This window comes from Oenanthe melanoleuca, chromosome 5, assembly GCF_029582105.1.
Source record: "Oenanthe melanoleuca isolate GR-GAL-2019-014 chromosome 5, OMel1.0, whole genome shotgun sequence".
Classification (NCBI taxonomy): domain Eukaryota; kingdom Metazoa; phylum Chordata; class Aves; order Passeriformes; family Muscicapidae; genus Oenanthe; species Oenanthe melanoleuca.
The window spans coordinates 13490935-13508141 of NC_079339.1; the positions used below are offsets into that span (position 1 = coordinate 13490935).

General features: G+C 40.6%; 1 protein-coding gene across 1 annotated transcript in view; it reads right to left on the minus strand.

Moving 5' to 3' along the window:
* PIK3C2A (phosphatidylinositol-4-phosphate 3-kinase catalytic subunit type 2 alpha) overlaps positions 1–11006 on the minus strand; it is a 49140-nt gene extending 38134 nt beyond the window's left edge. The window contains exon 1 of the mRNA XM_056493751.1: positions 10907–11006. The gene's annotated coding sequence lies outside the window, so the exon portion shown is untranslated. The remainder of the gene's footprint in view (positions 1–10906) is intronic.
* Between the last annotated feature and the right edge of the window lie 6201 nt (positions 11007–17207).

Genomic DNA, 17207 nt, shown 5'->3' on the forward strand with positions numbered 1-17207 from the left:
TTTTTTGATGGGGGAGAGAGTGCCAAAGAAGAAGCCACACAAATAAATTCATGGTCTTTGAGTTATGCAAGACCCATTTATTTTTCTTACTCAGTTTCTTTTTTCACCACTAGATCCAAGACACAAAAAAGCCACCTTCAGGTATGTAGCAGTTTGAGCAATTGCACAGGTGCAATCTTGGGAGTAGAAGTTGTTCTAAAGACTGTACAAATATAGCATTGATAAAGCACATCATCAAGAGGACTTCCACCTTACTTCACTAGATTACAAAACCAGACCTTTCAAACTGCTATACTATGATTATAATGGTCATAATGACACTGAAGGACCTCTCTTCCTTTGGAAAAGATTGTACTTTACCCTCTTAACAAGAAAAATAATGCTTGTGAAATGATATTTCTTGGACAAGCAAAATAAGCTATTTAAGTACAGCTGCTCATTGACTAATCTCTTTAACAGCCCTTTACAGGAAGTGTCATTCACTACTAGGTAAAGGAAGAAACTCCAAAAGGTCACTTCTGCTTAAGGCCACTAGCAAGAAAATGGTATTTCACATTTTGCCAATTCCAGTCTTGTGTTTAGGACCATGATACAGCTTCCCACATTCACCACACTATCTATGCAGGCTCTTTATTAAAATAATCCTGCAAGAGATTACCACAAGAACTGTGTTATTTTTCAGCATTACTTTACATTATTCTCCAGCTTTTTGCACACAGCCGGGTCAGAGCCGAGCCCAGGAGATGTCTTCCAGCAACAGCCAGTATGCACATCAAGCAGCAAGATAAAAATCAGGAATAATGAGTTTCTGCTAGGAGGGTTACATAATCAGCAATCCTCATTAAAACACAGTTTCACTGAACCAGATGAGCCTTATAGATGCAAATCATTCCGAGTTTAAGTCATGCACCAATCTACAAATTAAGAATTCTCTGCAGCAAATAAGGCAGATAACTCAAAATTCTTTAGGTTCTCTTTCAATTCACACCCATTAGAAGGGTTTGGATTTCAGACTGGGGGTTTTTTTGCCCTCCTTTAATCAAGCCAGTGAGATGTGCTTCAAACAAAGTGACTGTATTTCTCTGGACTCCCCACACACAGAGCAAGATTCTTAACAGATTTATAACAGATTCTTTACATTCTTTAAGTCTGGCCAAGCTTTTGTTTTATCTACTTCATTTCAATGGCTTATAGTGCAAAGGACAGACATCTTTATAAGAGATTCTATACATTTCAGCTCAGTCTGAAGGCAAATCCAACTGAAACCCTTCACAAAGCAAAATTAAATCAGGAATGATGTTACAGTTAGCAAGACAAGATTTAAACAAAAGAAAGAAAGACTTTCAGAAAGACTGAAACTGTGCCAGACTAACAAAATTATAAAACCCTGAAAACCACACAACCCAAGTCCTGGGGCATAAAGTCTTAAGGAGGAGGAGCTTTGGAAGTTGCAGGCATGACTCAATAATGGATAATGATGTAAATATCCAATACAAAGTCTATCAAAAAAAAACCAGACACTAGATCCTTTTCTGTACACTATATGAAGTTACAGAGTTTGACACCCATTAATGCCATAAATATTGCCATTAGGAAGAAGTGTTGTCCTACCTGCTTCCTATCTCCAGAGCTCAGTGTGAAACACAACCAGGAAATACATTTAAAAACCCCAAAACTATCTTGCTGGGCTCCTTTACAGACAATGCAGGTCTCTGGTCCCATTCATGGCACAAACGTGGCCTTCACCTATTTACTACGCCCCTGTTAGCAGGACAAACACACTAAAACTTCTCCTGGCCTGAAGATGTACAGAAATATTTTGTAGATGGTCTAAGCCTACTAGCCACAGAAAATATCCTAATGAGAAGTCTGGTATACTTGACACCACCTTCTCAGACTGTCTAGAAAGCTAAGCCTGCTTTAATCTCTTCATTAACTTACAGCTGGTTAAAACTGCCATGTCAGATGCAAGAGCACCCTGACTTATGAGTCCTCTCAAGAATTCCTACTTGGCTTTTCCAAGAAGCAGCAGCCTGAGGTAAGTGCAGTTTGCAGAGTCTTGCTGTTGCCTAAGGATTCTAAAGAGCAGCGGAGCTTTTTCCTGAACTTTATTCAAAAAGATAAAATAGAATCATACTTTCCAAGACTATTCAGAACTGCTTGGGCTACAATTTGTAAGATAATCCCTTCAGGTGCTGCTTGATAATTGGGTGATTTTTTTCTTAAGGAGATAACAAAAAATTATATGGTTTTCAAAGTATTTATATACAACAACAGCCAGCTTTAAAAAAAAAAAAAAAAAAAGCCTTATTTTTCTTCTGAAACCAATGACCTTGATCTCGTTATCACCAAGCAGCCTCCTGTTCACAAGGAGAGTCCCTGTTCCACGAAGTCCCAACTGCAGATAAACACACATTCCTCAGCTGTCAGAAACACTGTACACAGCCACCACAGCACCTTCATTCACAGCATCTAGAGAGCCCCAGTCGCTCAATAACTGCTTGTTTATTTCACAATTTCACATCACAGTGCTGTATTTCAGTACAGCACACTTGCACTGACAAATCCAGTGACTTCTAGCATTCAAGACAGAGGGCTGTTGTTAGTGGTTATCTGAAAAATTGAATTTTAGCCTTATTCTCTGCAAGACAGCCTCAACAGCATACATACACATAATATGATTGCTGTATTTAAGTCCTGCCTTTGGGAAACTTCTAAAGTCAGTGTATAAATGTCTGTCAAATTTTATAAGCAGACCGCAGGTTTTCTCAAACAGTTAAAAAAAACTGATACAAAAAATCTGATAAAAGTACAACAGTTTTGGTGAAACTCGATCCTGCATGCCAGTTCCAAGCAGTAAATTCATGTAATACATCAGAAGAAAAGCTCCCTAGGCATAAGCATGATTAAATACTGTTAGACCTTCTTTTAAATGCTAACCATCAGTTAACTTTTTCACATAAGTTTAGCTTCACTTTGAACCTCTCACTTTGCAGCCATCTAAGTTCAAAGGCAGAGAGTGAGCAGAATTTAAACTTCTCCAACATTTACAAAGAGAAGGGCAAATTCCATTAGGATCATCTGTCAGCAGGGAACTCCTCACACTCAGAAAAATAAGATACAACTCAAATCCTGGAATCCTGAACCATTACTGACCAAGCTATAGGAACCCACCAGAAGTTTGCAACAACTGGAGGTCATTGAAGACCCAGAAGTGATCCTTACAGAGCTAGGACTGCTCTCATCTGAACTGCTGCACACTATTTTAAGTCACAGCAATAATCAGTTTTCAGCTGTCAATCTGTTCACCTTCAAGAGTGCTCCTCTTGCCAAGCACTCAAAGAACGTGAGAAACATTTTGTTTATTTTTAAAGGAAAGCCAGAAGCAACTGAAGAGATTATAACAGAAATTCAGAAATGATAAAACAATCCCCTACACTACTTTGTCACTACACTACACTGTCCCCTAATTTTGATACTAAACAGACATTCATATTTTGGTGAAGTGGCCACATTCCTACCATTCTAGCAGAACCTCACTAGTTTCCTTTAAAAGTGGGTCTAAAACCTCAACCACACATTTTATCTACAGCCCAGACCAAGGGTAATGTCCCTTGCAGTCAGATTTGAAGCAGTATTTCCTTTCTCAACCAGTTGTGATGAGACAAGCCTGCAGACCTCTTTGGCTCCAGTCTAGCAGAGTTTCTGCTGGAGCAACACTTCTCTGGTAACAATTTTACATAAATGTGTTTAGAGCCTGAAGTTAATTTGACCCCTCAAGTAGTGTTATATAATTTTGAGTATTGCACATCATTCATTATTTCAGGGGAGTAACATACTCTTTAAAAAAAAAGCAGCAAGAAAATTTATTAATAAGGAAGAAACTGCAAGATGCCTGACCATCTCCTTCAGATAAAAACCTCTATATGGAATGGAAATTAATTTTAAGCCAAATTTTCACTTAGAGAGGCTTAAAAAAAAAATTAGACATGGAAATACATAAAATGGAACCAGCAAGAATTTTCTTTCCAATAAGGAATTTATAGTTTTCTGGAAAGAAAACTTTGGGGAACCAATACAGGACATTACATCTCTACCAGGACAAAGACTCCCAAAATCTAAATTAGCTTCCAATCTTAATGAGCAAGGGATGACTTCATCAGACATAAATCGTTTTACCTTAAGCAGAGGTAATCTCACCATCTGCTCATGTACATGTTGACATTCTTCTCTATTTCAGATGAGTTGCACAGCTTTCTTTTCAAAAACACCCAAGGCTTGTAATATCCTATTTATAATTTCTTCTACGCAAGCACAGAACATATTACTTGGTAATTTCTCCACAAGAAGTACTTTATAGCTATCAGAAATCAGTGCACATGAATTCCCTGGAGTCCAAGCACTAAATACAGAAGCAATGATAACAAGTCAGGCCATTTCCTGCATTCCTTATAAAGTAAGGCCCTGGCATAGAGCAGCCAGTGCTTCCTCAAAACAAGTGCACTTTTCAAAGTAACTTTGAGGTTCTTTTGCCTTTAAAGAAAGCAAAAATAAAAATACTTGAAGCATTTGCCACATTGAATCATAGCTAACTTACAAATTAACAAATCTTGCCTGCATACCAGAAACAGTAGCAGTTTTACGGGAAACCAGGGAAAACTTAGCAAAATATGACAGCAGTAATATACTGTGGAAAATACTAATCATCAGCAAAGGAATCCATAGCCAGACATTTGCCACAGCAGGAAAACTCCTTAGCAAAGAAAAGAAAGAAAAAAAGTCACAAGAACTTTGATGTTCAGAAGCCCTCCCTGCCAGATGCATTCACATTGCTACAGACAGAGAAAATACTGAGCACATGCTCATGACATGAATTCTGGAAGTAAGGCTGTTATTCTTTTTAAATAATGTCAGGTTTAAACTGGAGGTTTTCTCAATAACAAACAGTTCTGAAATCAGTGTTAAAGCTACACAGTTCTATCATGCTGTCTTTCCACTAAAAACTTCTTTAGTAGCTTCTTTAATCCAGTCATTTTAGCAAAATTAGCAAGTGTCTCCTCACAAATGAGATGGACACAGTTAACCAGAAAATTGAATCAATTTTGTTTCAGCTCATATCTACAGAACCTTCAAAGACAATTTCACTAGCTTAAATACTGGGGCAATTTTTAATTGGGCACAAACCCTGAATCAAAACTCATTCCATTTGTTTTGCTCAAATCATTCAGATTATAGATACCTAAGCAGGAACCACATCCCTTAACTTTGATTTTGAAATTTCATTTACACTTAAAAAGTACAATTTCATCACAAAACCTTTGATCTTGAGGGCTAGGCAATAACAGGAAATCTCAGCCTTTAAGGTCTTTCAACATCAGCAACAAATCCCTTGAAAAATTCAACCTCAGCTGTTTCAGTGCTTATAAAAATGTATGAACTATTGAATTCAATTTTCACCCAGAACACTGTGCAGAGGATCATTAGTAGATATGGCACACTGTGTAGCTGCTGTTAAATTTGAATCTTCAGGTTTTGATCAATGCTTCAAGAGAGACAAAGCATGGATGCATCTGTCATGATGTTCCAGCCAGATCCCAGTGAGGGCAGCTACAGATACCTACAGATCATGTGTTTCCCACGGTCACACTCTCTCTCTGCAATGGTTTGCACCACTGGCCACTGCAAGCCCTTCCATCATGTAGTAGATGTGGATACATGCAGATTTGGTACAGCAGGTTTGAAGCTTACTCAGCATATTTCTGTTATTATACTTCTTCCCTCAAATTTTGAACCTAACCACCAGTCCATTTAGGTCTGTTAAGAGATGGGGTCATAAAGATAATTTAATTCCATGTAAGTTTTATAAAAACAGAAACCCTGACCCTGCTAAGAATAGTGGGCGTCACAGCTAGAAGAAAACTGTAGCATGAGCTCATATAACTGGACACTGCAGATTTATCACCAAGATAAACTTTATAATTATTGAATCATGGCAAGAAGTCCTTAAAGCCAATGAGCAGAAGACACAAATCAACAGGAAGCTTGGCATCAGTTTCATCAGCTGTAGAACTACTCACCAAACTTTGCATCCCTGTACTTCTCCCTATCCTGTTCTCAGCTCTCTAACAGCATCCTCCTATTCTGTTCCTGCCCAGTATTTTCTGGATGCAGGTACCAGAAAAAAGCTAGAATGAAACTGATGGCATCCAAGGCTGTTTCATTCCAATGCACTCGGCCAAGATAGTTTTTTCCATGCCTTACAGCCAAGCTTATTATCCACATTGTTTGACAAAGGCTAGGAATTCTAGCTCTGTTGCAATGTTTCTCCTTGCAGAATAATGCTTTCAATTTCACTCCTCCTGGCTCAAAAGTTTGCTTTCAAAAACTTTGTACTGGTTCCCTTGCTCCACAGACCCCTCTTAAGTTGTGCTTTTCTCCACGTCACCCTGACGTACACAATCCCTCCACCAATCCCGCTTTTCAAAGGCTACTTGAAAACACTCAACACAAACTTTCACACAGAATCAACATTAGCTGCTGGCTCAAGGGAAGGCTTTTCCCTATTCTTTAAGTGAGGTCATTATCCCAAATATTCTGATTTCCCAGCTGAATAATTGGTGCTGTCATTCCTGACTTGCAAAGTAATTTTATTCTGGAATATCGCTTTCATGGAACAATTAAGACTGGAAGGGACCTTAGTTATTCATGCAGTGTGGGGCCTGACCCCAGTAGAACATGACAAATTACCTGGAACATGTAGCTAGACTGGCACTTCCATTAATTTCAATCCCAGTGCTACTAAACAGAAGACAGAAACATTTTAAACTACATAACCAATTTTATCCAAACCATAGAAAGTGTCTAGTGTAGGTAGAACAGAGAAAGAGGAAAGAAACATCTGTACAGTCTATAATATTCTGCAGCACAGACAGAGGACCATGTTAAAATTCCAATTTTTCCTAAATTACATGCCTGAAGTAAGCCCTGCAGACATCCTCCTAATGTGGCAAAACATTGAAAACACAGCAAAAAGCAGGATGCAGGAGGCTCTTGATGCAAGGTGCAGAGGCTGTTAACACAGAGGTGAAAACAAACCTCCCCCACAGAGATCCTATTTTACTCCCTGTGTGGCAGTGCACAACACACACCTTCAACAAATCATCAAAAACACGAATGGAGAGGAAACATTGACACCTCAGCTCTGCCCCTGACTTAACTCTGTATCCCTATATTAGTATCACCCTGCCAGCCTAACCTAATGCAATTCTGCAGCAGTAGCCAAATTATTTCCACCACTTGCTTCAGCAGCTGAGTTTCCCCTCAGGCAGGAAACTTGCACAGTTTCAGTTATAACCAGCAGATGATTCTCAGTCACACACCTCATATTCACAGGAGATCGAGCAGAATTGCTGATTGCTAATTGACAGAACAAATGCACCATTCACGTGTAGCCCCATGCTTTATCCATTAGAAATTACTAAATGCTTACTACATGTATTGATTCAACAATTATGAGGTCTGTTTGGCTTGGGTTTTTTTTTTATAATACACAGGTAGAGAACTGAACAGGGTGGCTACACTCAGACCAAAGGTTGTTCTCATCCTTATCTTGTCTCTGAAGGTGGCTTTGGAAATGCAAATAGGAAAAAGCTAAACCAACACACACTTCCTCAAAATACCCTTCTAGTCTCCACTAATTTGGCACTCAAGTACTTCCTGAATCCTGAGGTAACTTCTCTAAGGTTAAGACTCTTGATGGACTTCTTCATCAGGAATTCATTCAGATGGATGCTGAACTCAGGTAAACTTCCAGCTCTCACCTTATAACAGCACTGTCACCTTGCTCTGCTCCTCTGCTGTGACTACAGCCTAAGCAGAGGATGGATCAGGTACTGATGACCTCCATCAGTCCCCTACAAACATCAACTACAACTCTGAAGCCTACAACCTCAATTATTTCCTCTGGGACAGGATGCACTAACCAACTCCCAGATCTGAACCAGTGACATTCCCTCAGCACAAACACAAGGTCCTCACACGCTACACACTGCAAGTTGTGGTTGGGTTTTTGTAAGTGATGTTTTGTTTGTAACTTTGTTTGTAAATTACAAGTTACATGAAACATGCAGACATACCTTCTCCCTCTTACTTCCATTTCTTCCCTCTGGAGTGACCATCACTTGGACAGCTTTATCTAAGGAAATACTTTCAAGCTGCATTTCTACAAAGTTATAGATTGAAACAATACTTCTCATAACATTTTTTTAAGTAAGCTTTGACGAAAGCATTTCATACTAAACTTTTTATAGCATAAGTGAGGTTTAATCATTACTGGCATGCTTTGAAACATTTCTGCCTTCCTTTCCCTGTCCAGTCTGGAAACAACTTCATCATTCTTCTCACAAACTTACATCACACCAATTCCTCACCTACAAAGGGGCTGGATGATGCTGTATTAGATGACTGATTTTATTGACCACCATTGATAAAAGATTGAACCTTGGTTCTCGTAATTAATTACACATCCACATCTTCTGCTTAAAATAGAACGATATGTTTACAGAGTTACACATCCATAAAGCAAACAACTTACGTTTGTGTAATACTTTCAAGCTTGTTGTATTATCCTAAAAACAAACACCAAATAATTTCTGTACTGACTGCAGACACTAAAAGGCAATACTTCTTAAAAAAAAAAACAAAAAAAAAACCAAAAAAAAAAAAAAAAAAAAAACAAAACAAAAAAAAAAAAAAGGGAATTTTCAAAGCTCCCATAAGGCAGCCTTAAGATTGTTCAAGAGTTTAAAACACAAATCCTGCTCTAATAAAATTCAACTCTCATTTTTCTAAATAACCTCATACCGTCTGGTTTTGGTCCCACATCAAAGCCTAAGACAACAACAACAACAAAAAAATCTCTCCAAAACATCACCTCAGCATTTTTATTTCTTAAAAAACATTTTAATCCAAGTGTCTCCAGCTAGGCAGCTGGAGACAACAGCAACACTGAGTAAGACATATCACCAGTTTCAGTTTAATTTAAGAAACAAAGGAACACAAAATCAGAATCTTTCTTTTTTTTTTTTTTTTTTACTTGGCATTTTGAAATGCATAGTTTTCCATTTAAGACATTCAATTTTCTTTGTTAGTACACAGAGAGCTGCTCAAATTGGATAAAGATAACTAAATTATCAATTTCAATACACTGATTATATGTCCTGATGAACCTTTATGTTCGAGTTCACAGGGATGACAGCAATAACCCACAGGAAAGAGCAATCTCAAGTACATAAATCAGGATTACTATTGCACTGTAATAAAGACAAATCTATTTTATTAAATCAATCGCAATTTTAAATATTTCCTGAGATCTCCTTTGTATTTTTCATAAACAAGCATCTCTAAGAGACGCAAAAGATTATTCAAATACAGCACACCATTTAAGATGGGACTCTAAATAACCCATTACTGGTCCAGTTTGTGGTCCCCTCCCCAAAAAGTCATTCAATTTCAAGTATTTTTCATTTCTGCCTGTGCTCTCTCCCTCTGCCTTTATCTTCTATGCAACTTTCTTTCACTGTCCCTTTATTTTTACTAGTTTTGCTCACACTCGCTTTTACAAAAGAACAAACACAACACCAAAAAACAAACAGAACTTGGTGGGAATTATAATCCCTTTCTCCCCCTCCCACAAACGTGCAAAGTGAGGCCAATTTAAGCAACTTCTCTTCCTCCCAGATGCATATAATTTTTTACAGGCCCACTCTTGGTGTTGGGGGAATGAAGCACACAACTGCTTTCAAAGCCAACAAAGCCATATAAAAAAATACTTTCGTCTGTCTGATTTCATTTCCCCTGCCCCATTTCTGCTTCCCCTTTGGATTCTTCATAAATCATCCATCACTACCACTCTTGAACACAGCTTATATTCAAACCAAGTATTGCACAACATCTTGTACAAACACCAGACATTTTTTCTTAAATTTTCAGTTCCCTTTGGGAAGAAATCTGTATGAAACACGCAGTGTTATCAGTTAAAACCTCTGCATCTCTCCTCTACCCCAAATCAGTTTCACTGTGCTATGCTCCAGGCTGATATTAAGTAATACAATGAGTAGGAAGACCACCAGAGTCTCCTTTTCTTCCAAACGCTTTTCTTTTGGCTGCATCTTGCTACCACATCCTTCCCCCAACAACAGCATAGCTGAAGTGGGAGGTTACTTGTGCTAACAAAGGTGCAGGAATACCTTTTTTATTGTGTTGATACAGAATAATAAACTAGATCGAGCCAAGAACAGCAAGGCAGTCACGAACTTCCATGTATCTCTAGAAATACCGGCAAAGCTCCCGGAGGAAACAGCAGAGCTGTTTAGGGATCAGCTTTGTAAACATCCAACTTCTCTGGAACCACAGCAAGGCACCAACCCGGGGCGAGCGAACCCGCTCGGAAGCCACCAAGGGGATGAACAAAAAGGAAATGTAAACCCGCTGGGTCCCTGCGGCCACCGCCAAGGTGCCCCCGCGGCCGGGCACCTCCCGAGCTCCCCGCCGTCCCGGAGACTTCACCCCCGGGTCCAGAAAGCGCCTCCGGCACCTGCGGAGCGCGGGCAGCGGCTCCGCGCCCCAGCGCCGCGGACACGCAGCTCCGGCCGGGAGCGCTTCCCGCGGGCAGCGCCGCCGCCCGGCTGGGCTGGGCCGGGGGAGCGGGACGGGCCGTGCGGGCAGCACCGCGGGCCGGGACCGCGCCGAGGCCGCGCCGGCGGCGGCAGCGCCCGAGGCCGAGGGTCGCGGCGACCCCGGGAGGGGCGGGCGAAGCGGGGAGCGCAGCGAGCGGCCCCGGCAGGGCGCGGCCGGCACGGCGCGGGGCCCGCAGCTCGCCGCGACCCCCGCGGCTCCCCGCGCCTACCTCGGCCATTTCCCCTCGTCCCTGCTGCTCCCGGCGGGAGCGCTCCGGGCTGCGGCAGCTCCCCCCGCTCCGCCGCGCTGCGCTCACTTCCGCCCGGCCGCTCGGGGCGGGGCGGGGCGGGGCGGGGCGGGGCGGGGCGGGGCGGGCGCTGCGCCGGGCCCGGCCCCGGGGCGGCCTCACCTGAGCCGCGCCGCCGCCGCCGCCCCCGGCCCGCGCACCGAGCCCGTCCCGCCGCTGGGCCGACTCTCCGTCATTTCCTCCCCTTATCGCCCGATCTTCCCAGGAATGCTCGGCATGACTGGGAACTTGCCCAGCGCGCCAGAAATGTCCGGCGGGGGGGCTGGAGCCGCGGCGGACACAATGGACTTCCTCAGCCCGGCGGCGGGGGAAGGGCCGGGCAGCGACGCTGGAGAAGCGGGGAGCCCCCGGCACAAGGGGCTGCGCTGCAGGGACGAGCAGCATCGCATCGTTCCAAAGCCCCGTGGTTCCCAACAACAGGTTCCACTACTCGGAATTTTGCTTAACTAACTTAAGAAACCACGTGGCCGGCAAGGGCAGATCCCTGTTGTCAACTCCAGCCTTCCTGACATACCAACACGTTTCAGAAAGACTAAATATTTTGGTTTGACCTTCACAATAGCTTCAAAAGAACGAAGTGCTTTGGGTATGCCCAAAAGTATTGCATGTGGGATTTCATACAAAGTTTAGACAATGGGCCTTTCACAAGATCAAATTAAAAGTTGTTATGGACATTTAAATGTAGAAGTATTATTTTTAATGCAGATGGAAAAGAATTCCAGAGAGAATAAGTTTATATTTCATTCACTCAGGGATTACTTAAAATAAGTGAAGAATTCACTTTATGCCTATTGCTACTTTATTCTGCACTTTTAGCACACTGAAATTTGGAAAAATACTAAACAATGAAGCATAGAAGACACATTAAAAGAAGACACATCAGTTCAGAAACTACAATATAAATGAATTACCAAAAATCAGTCAGGCATACATTGCTGGCAGTCACATTTTTACTTTGGCTATATATAGCCTTCATAATTTTAGCATCTAAACATTTTCTATGGGATAGATCTTGACTTGACACCATTAAGGTCAATGAAAGCCCTTGCAGGTGACTCCAACATGAGCAAAATGAGGACCTGGAAGACTGACACAAAATGTGCTCCTGGAGAATCATCACAGACATGACTTTAATTACATAGATTAAAAATATTACCAGAGTTCTTACTACCCTTGTGATCTAAGCCATCAGGAATTTTTCAGGCTGACAGTTATTAGGAGTAGAAATCAATCCTTTCTAATGCCATTCCAGTTTTGACAATCAATTAGCAAATTCTGCTCCAATTTTGAACAGAGCGGAGCATCAGTAGAAGAAATTACTCAAAAAAAGAAAGCTCAAAGTTCCTTTCCAGACAGTCTGTCCAAATACACCTTCTTTGCAGATTGCATTTTAGACTTTTTGTCCTGGCAGTTGTGTCTCCTGGCCACCTCCCCTGCTGGGCTCCTGTGGTGATCCTGGCCAGGAGAGTGCTGTACTTGGAGCAATTAGTGACCCATGTAAATGACTCTACAGAGACACAGTGTCTTTCTGACAGGGATCCTGCTGCCAACCAGTTCCACGTGTTTGTGCTTTCCCCTTCAGGTACAGGTCACATTAAACTGTTCCCAACTGCACCTGTGACTCACCGGCCATAGGGTTTAGTCCTGGGATAATCATTTGTTGATGTTTCATCCATCACTCAGTAAAGGAGCATTAACCTGCTTAGTCTGAACAAAAGGCAGTTGCCACACCCAACAGTTTCCACAAGATCATGTTGGAATGAGATATCTTTAAGGCCCCTTCCAACCCAAGCCATTCTATGATTCCATGATTCCATGATCATAGCTGTTTGATTGACCAATCTCCATCATGTTATTGCATAATCTGTGACAGGAGATCAAATATGAATCTTACTAGTTGAGATAGGAAAGATTATTTGGTTCATTCTCTGGATTAGTGAAGAATTTTAGACTATTATCAAGCCTGCCTATCAGTGTGACTTTAACTGTAAGAACTGTCTGTGTCTTTACTTGGAAATTATTTCCTTCCTGTCAAAATTTTTTCTTGCTATTCTGTATTTTAAAAATAATAATTTAAGCCTATCCTTTTTAGCACTGTCAATTTTGAAAGGTATTCTGAAGGTACTTCATGTTAAATAGGCACTGATTTCATGTTATCACACTGAATACAAACTGAGTGTGCTATTCCTTTGTTTTCACAGAGTGACAGAATCATTAAGGTTGGAACATACTTCCAAGATCACTGAGGCCAACCTTTGACTGAACATCATGCTGTCAACTAGACCATGGCATTCAGTGCCATGCTCAATCATTTCTTTAACACCTCCAAGGATGGTGATTCCAACACCTCCCTGGGCACTTTGTTCCAGTGCTTGACAACACTTTCAATGCAGAAATTATTCCTGATGTCCAGCCTGAACCTCCCCTGGCACAACTTGAGGCATTTCCTCTTGCCCTAATCTGAGAGAAGAGACCCACCCTCACCTGGCTACAAGATCCTTTCAGAGCTGTAGAGAGCAATAAGGTCTCCCCTGGGCCTCCTTTTCTCCAGGTTAAACAACCCCTCCTTCAGCTGTTCCTCAGACCCTTCACCAACTTCATTGTCCTTCTCTGGACTAGCTGCAGCACCTCAATGTCTTTCCTGAACGGAGGGGCTCAGAACTGGACACAGGATTCAAGGTGCCATCTCACCAGTGTGGGCTCCAGGGGGACAATCACTGCCCTAGTCCTATTTGTGATACAGGCCAGCACTTTGCACTGAAGAGCAACTCCACCACAAGTACTTTTGCTCTGCTTTCATTGTTTCTCAGCTACATCCACACTACCCAAGTACCAATTATCAGGTGCACTCTGGAAGTGGTAGCAGCCAGTTTTAGATACAGCATTTGTATGTCAGATGCCACGTATCCTCTCCACAGCCAAAGACTACTGGTTGGCCTTGGAAGCTCAGCTTCCAGGCAAAGTGACACTGTTCCCTAGGGAGCTGAGTCAAGAAGGGAACAATGGCATAGCCTGCAGACTTGCTTAGGAATGGATGATGACAAGTTACCCATTCCCACATGCAGAAATGACACCAGCTTTAAAGTATTTCTCACACAGGAAGTTATTAATGTGCCCATGTAAAAGCAATGCACAAGGTGTGTGCCTCAGCAGCCTCACTCTCTTGTTCCTGTGATATACAGACCAAATGCCACAGTTGCCCTGACAGATTTTGGGAGATAAAACTATGATAAAAACTATATTTTCACTTTATAAAACTATATTTTGTAAAAAACCCCCACAATTTATTAAATAACATTTTAATGAAAATTTAAATTGCATACCAAAGACAGAATCAATGAAAGAATTTGGTCAAATATTTGGAGAGAGCAAGTGCTGTACTCACTATGCTGATAGTCAAACATCCCAAAAGAACTGACACACAGCATATGCAAAGACCAAATCAGCTTGTGTAACTAACAATATTGACACTGGTATTAATGGGATATATGACAAACTGTCACTGGTAGATGCTTTTTAAAATAATATCCAGGACACAAGGAAGCTTCAAGTATACTTAGATCAAAAGGACATGTAACAAAGCTTAACTAATGTGTTGTGGTGACTATAACACATGGGAAGTAAAAAACAAAACAAAACACACAAAACCCAAAAAACCGAACACCTCCCATCAAAACAAAAAATTAGAATAAGTAAAAGCAAAATTTCCTTCATTTTCTTCTCAGCAGAAAAAGCATGTATATGCCTTCCAAATTTAACAGGTAAATGCCTTGGGCTACTGAACTGCTGCTTGCCTTTAACTAACTGGAAGGAATAAACTTGATGTCTATTGTTAGAGTATCCTTTTTGTAAATGACAAATTGTTAGTAGGAGCACAGGGATTGTTAAAGGACAAATGTGCTTCCTGTGACACTAGGAAGACGGAGCATATCCTACCAAGGACAAAAACCTCTTCACAGAATCCATGCCATGTGCCAGAACATGGTAAAAATCCCACACCCACTTTGTGCAGCATGGAAATTCCCAGGATTTCATTCACTGGGGTGTGGACTGCAACACAAAGCTTGGATTTGAAAGTAGACTAACTCAGACTATGCAGGAAATGAAAATCATGCAACTACATCTACAACTCCAGTATGAGGCTGCTCTTAGCATAGCTATTAGATTCAGTGATGATTGAATTAAAGCTAAAACAGCTTTTATCTTGTTATATTTGAATTTCTCTTCTTATATTTTCTTAAAGAAATCATGTTAAATATACTGAGAAACTAAGCCTAAAAAAAGTAAACACTAAAAAATCTACCAATCCTCAGCTAATCAATACACTGATAGCCTCAAGGTGACCTCTATATATTTAAAGGCAACAAGTTTCAAAAGCTAATTTTGGAACAACTGGTAATTTGTATCAAAATTGCAGCCGGAGTTTTTTTAGTATCTATAAACCTTTTTTTTTTCCTCTGTAAACCAGCAGAGGGAGACAGGTTCTGTTTTACTCTGAAAGAAAACAGAAGATTGTATTACTTCAAAAATGACACCTTCTGAAAATTCACTGTAATTTCTTAGCTTAAACTTGTAATGCCTTTGCTTGGACATTTTGAACTCTATTATTAATATTCACTTTTCTTTTTTTTTTTTTTTTTTCTTTTGTGTTAATCCAAGCTTAAAAGGCTGTTCCTTACATCTGAAGATGTTTAGTCAACAGCATGTGCCTATTAATATTTCACTATGGGCTTCTCCCAGGGAGAAAGGGGATATCAGTGTCAGTAATGACTGAAAGAAAAATTAGGCTGTGGTTTTGTTTTTGTTGTTTCACTGTCATGCAACAGCTTGCATGTGTTTGCAGCATGTCTAAAGTCTGCATACGGCTCTCAAAATCTAAACAATAATCTCAGCTGGCTTCACATATGAGTTACATATTTAAGGACTAAATATGAGAAGAAAGTTCTGTTCTAAAGTAAAAACCACAGAAAGAACTCCTGGTGGTTTCAAGTGTAAGTAAAATGTTCTCTTGGGTTAATTTCTTAGGACCCAGGTCTTGCTTCAGGAAATGGGAATTTAGGCAGTACAAGCCAAAATATTACTACAGATCTTGGCACAGAAACTTAGGTATGTTTCGTAGGGTTTAGGCAATAATCTTTACAGAATGACATAACAGGGCATACATTTGACATTAACAAAATATTTTTCATATTTTCCCATAGTTTTGCAGGTAAGTTATGTCAAGAAGAGCTACTGGAAAAGGGACCTGAAGAGAAATAATTTTACACATCTCACTACTTGTTTTATTGTAAATAGTTTGTTAAAATCTATTTTTTTTTTTTTTTCATAAACTCCCTTTTTCAGATGGTTTATTTACACAGAGTAGAAACTATAAGATGCTTTTTGGATAGAATGTGTTCTAAGCAATATGCATGACTACTATAATTTTAAATAAATCTTAAATACAATGAAGTTTCTGAACATTCCTAAAATATAGTCAAGCAGAAGAGCTTGAAAATGCCTGCAGAAAGTGTGTCAGTGCTGCAGTGTACTCAGGAGGAACCGTGGGATAGTTTCTAGTCTGTAGTGTGCTGTGCTAAGGGCTGTTACTGTAAGGATGGTGCCAGAAAAACCTGTGTGAGAAACTGTGGGCAACAGGATGCACACCTGGAAATAGCAATCATTCCTGGGGCAAAGATAATTGAGGTAATTGGGAAGCCTGCTAGTATTTAAAATCCCAATCACAACCAGTCATGCTTAATCAGACATCCAAAGGCAGAGGATGATAAAACTGCATATTGAGTACTGGCTTGAATTATCCCATATCAAGAAGTTCAAACAAACCAACAGCACTACCAGTAGGAGTCCTAAACAGAAGAGAGACTTTCACAGGCTAAGAAAGGGGTTATAAGGTCTTCTCCCAGCTGCCCATATTCCTGTAGCTCCATGAAAGATCCAAGCCCTTCTCAACAAAATATGGTTTCTCCTTTTTGGTACAAGCTAATTGCATGAAGCTTTTTGCAGCTACCCTGTGTTCTTCAGTAACAAAACTTCACACTTCCTTAAGCATCTCTAAGCCCATGGCAATATTCTACTATTAAAAAAGTATTGAACAATTCCTTATGTCATGCTTTTACTTGTAGTCACACAGTGTATATTTGTAAAAAGGAATTATCCTATCAAGTACATTCAGTGAAGTGTTTTCATATCCCTGTCCAAGTCTAAATCTCTCATGGCTCTGGCC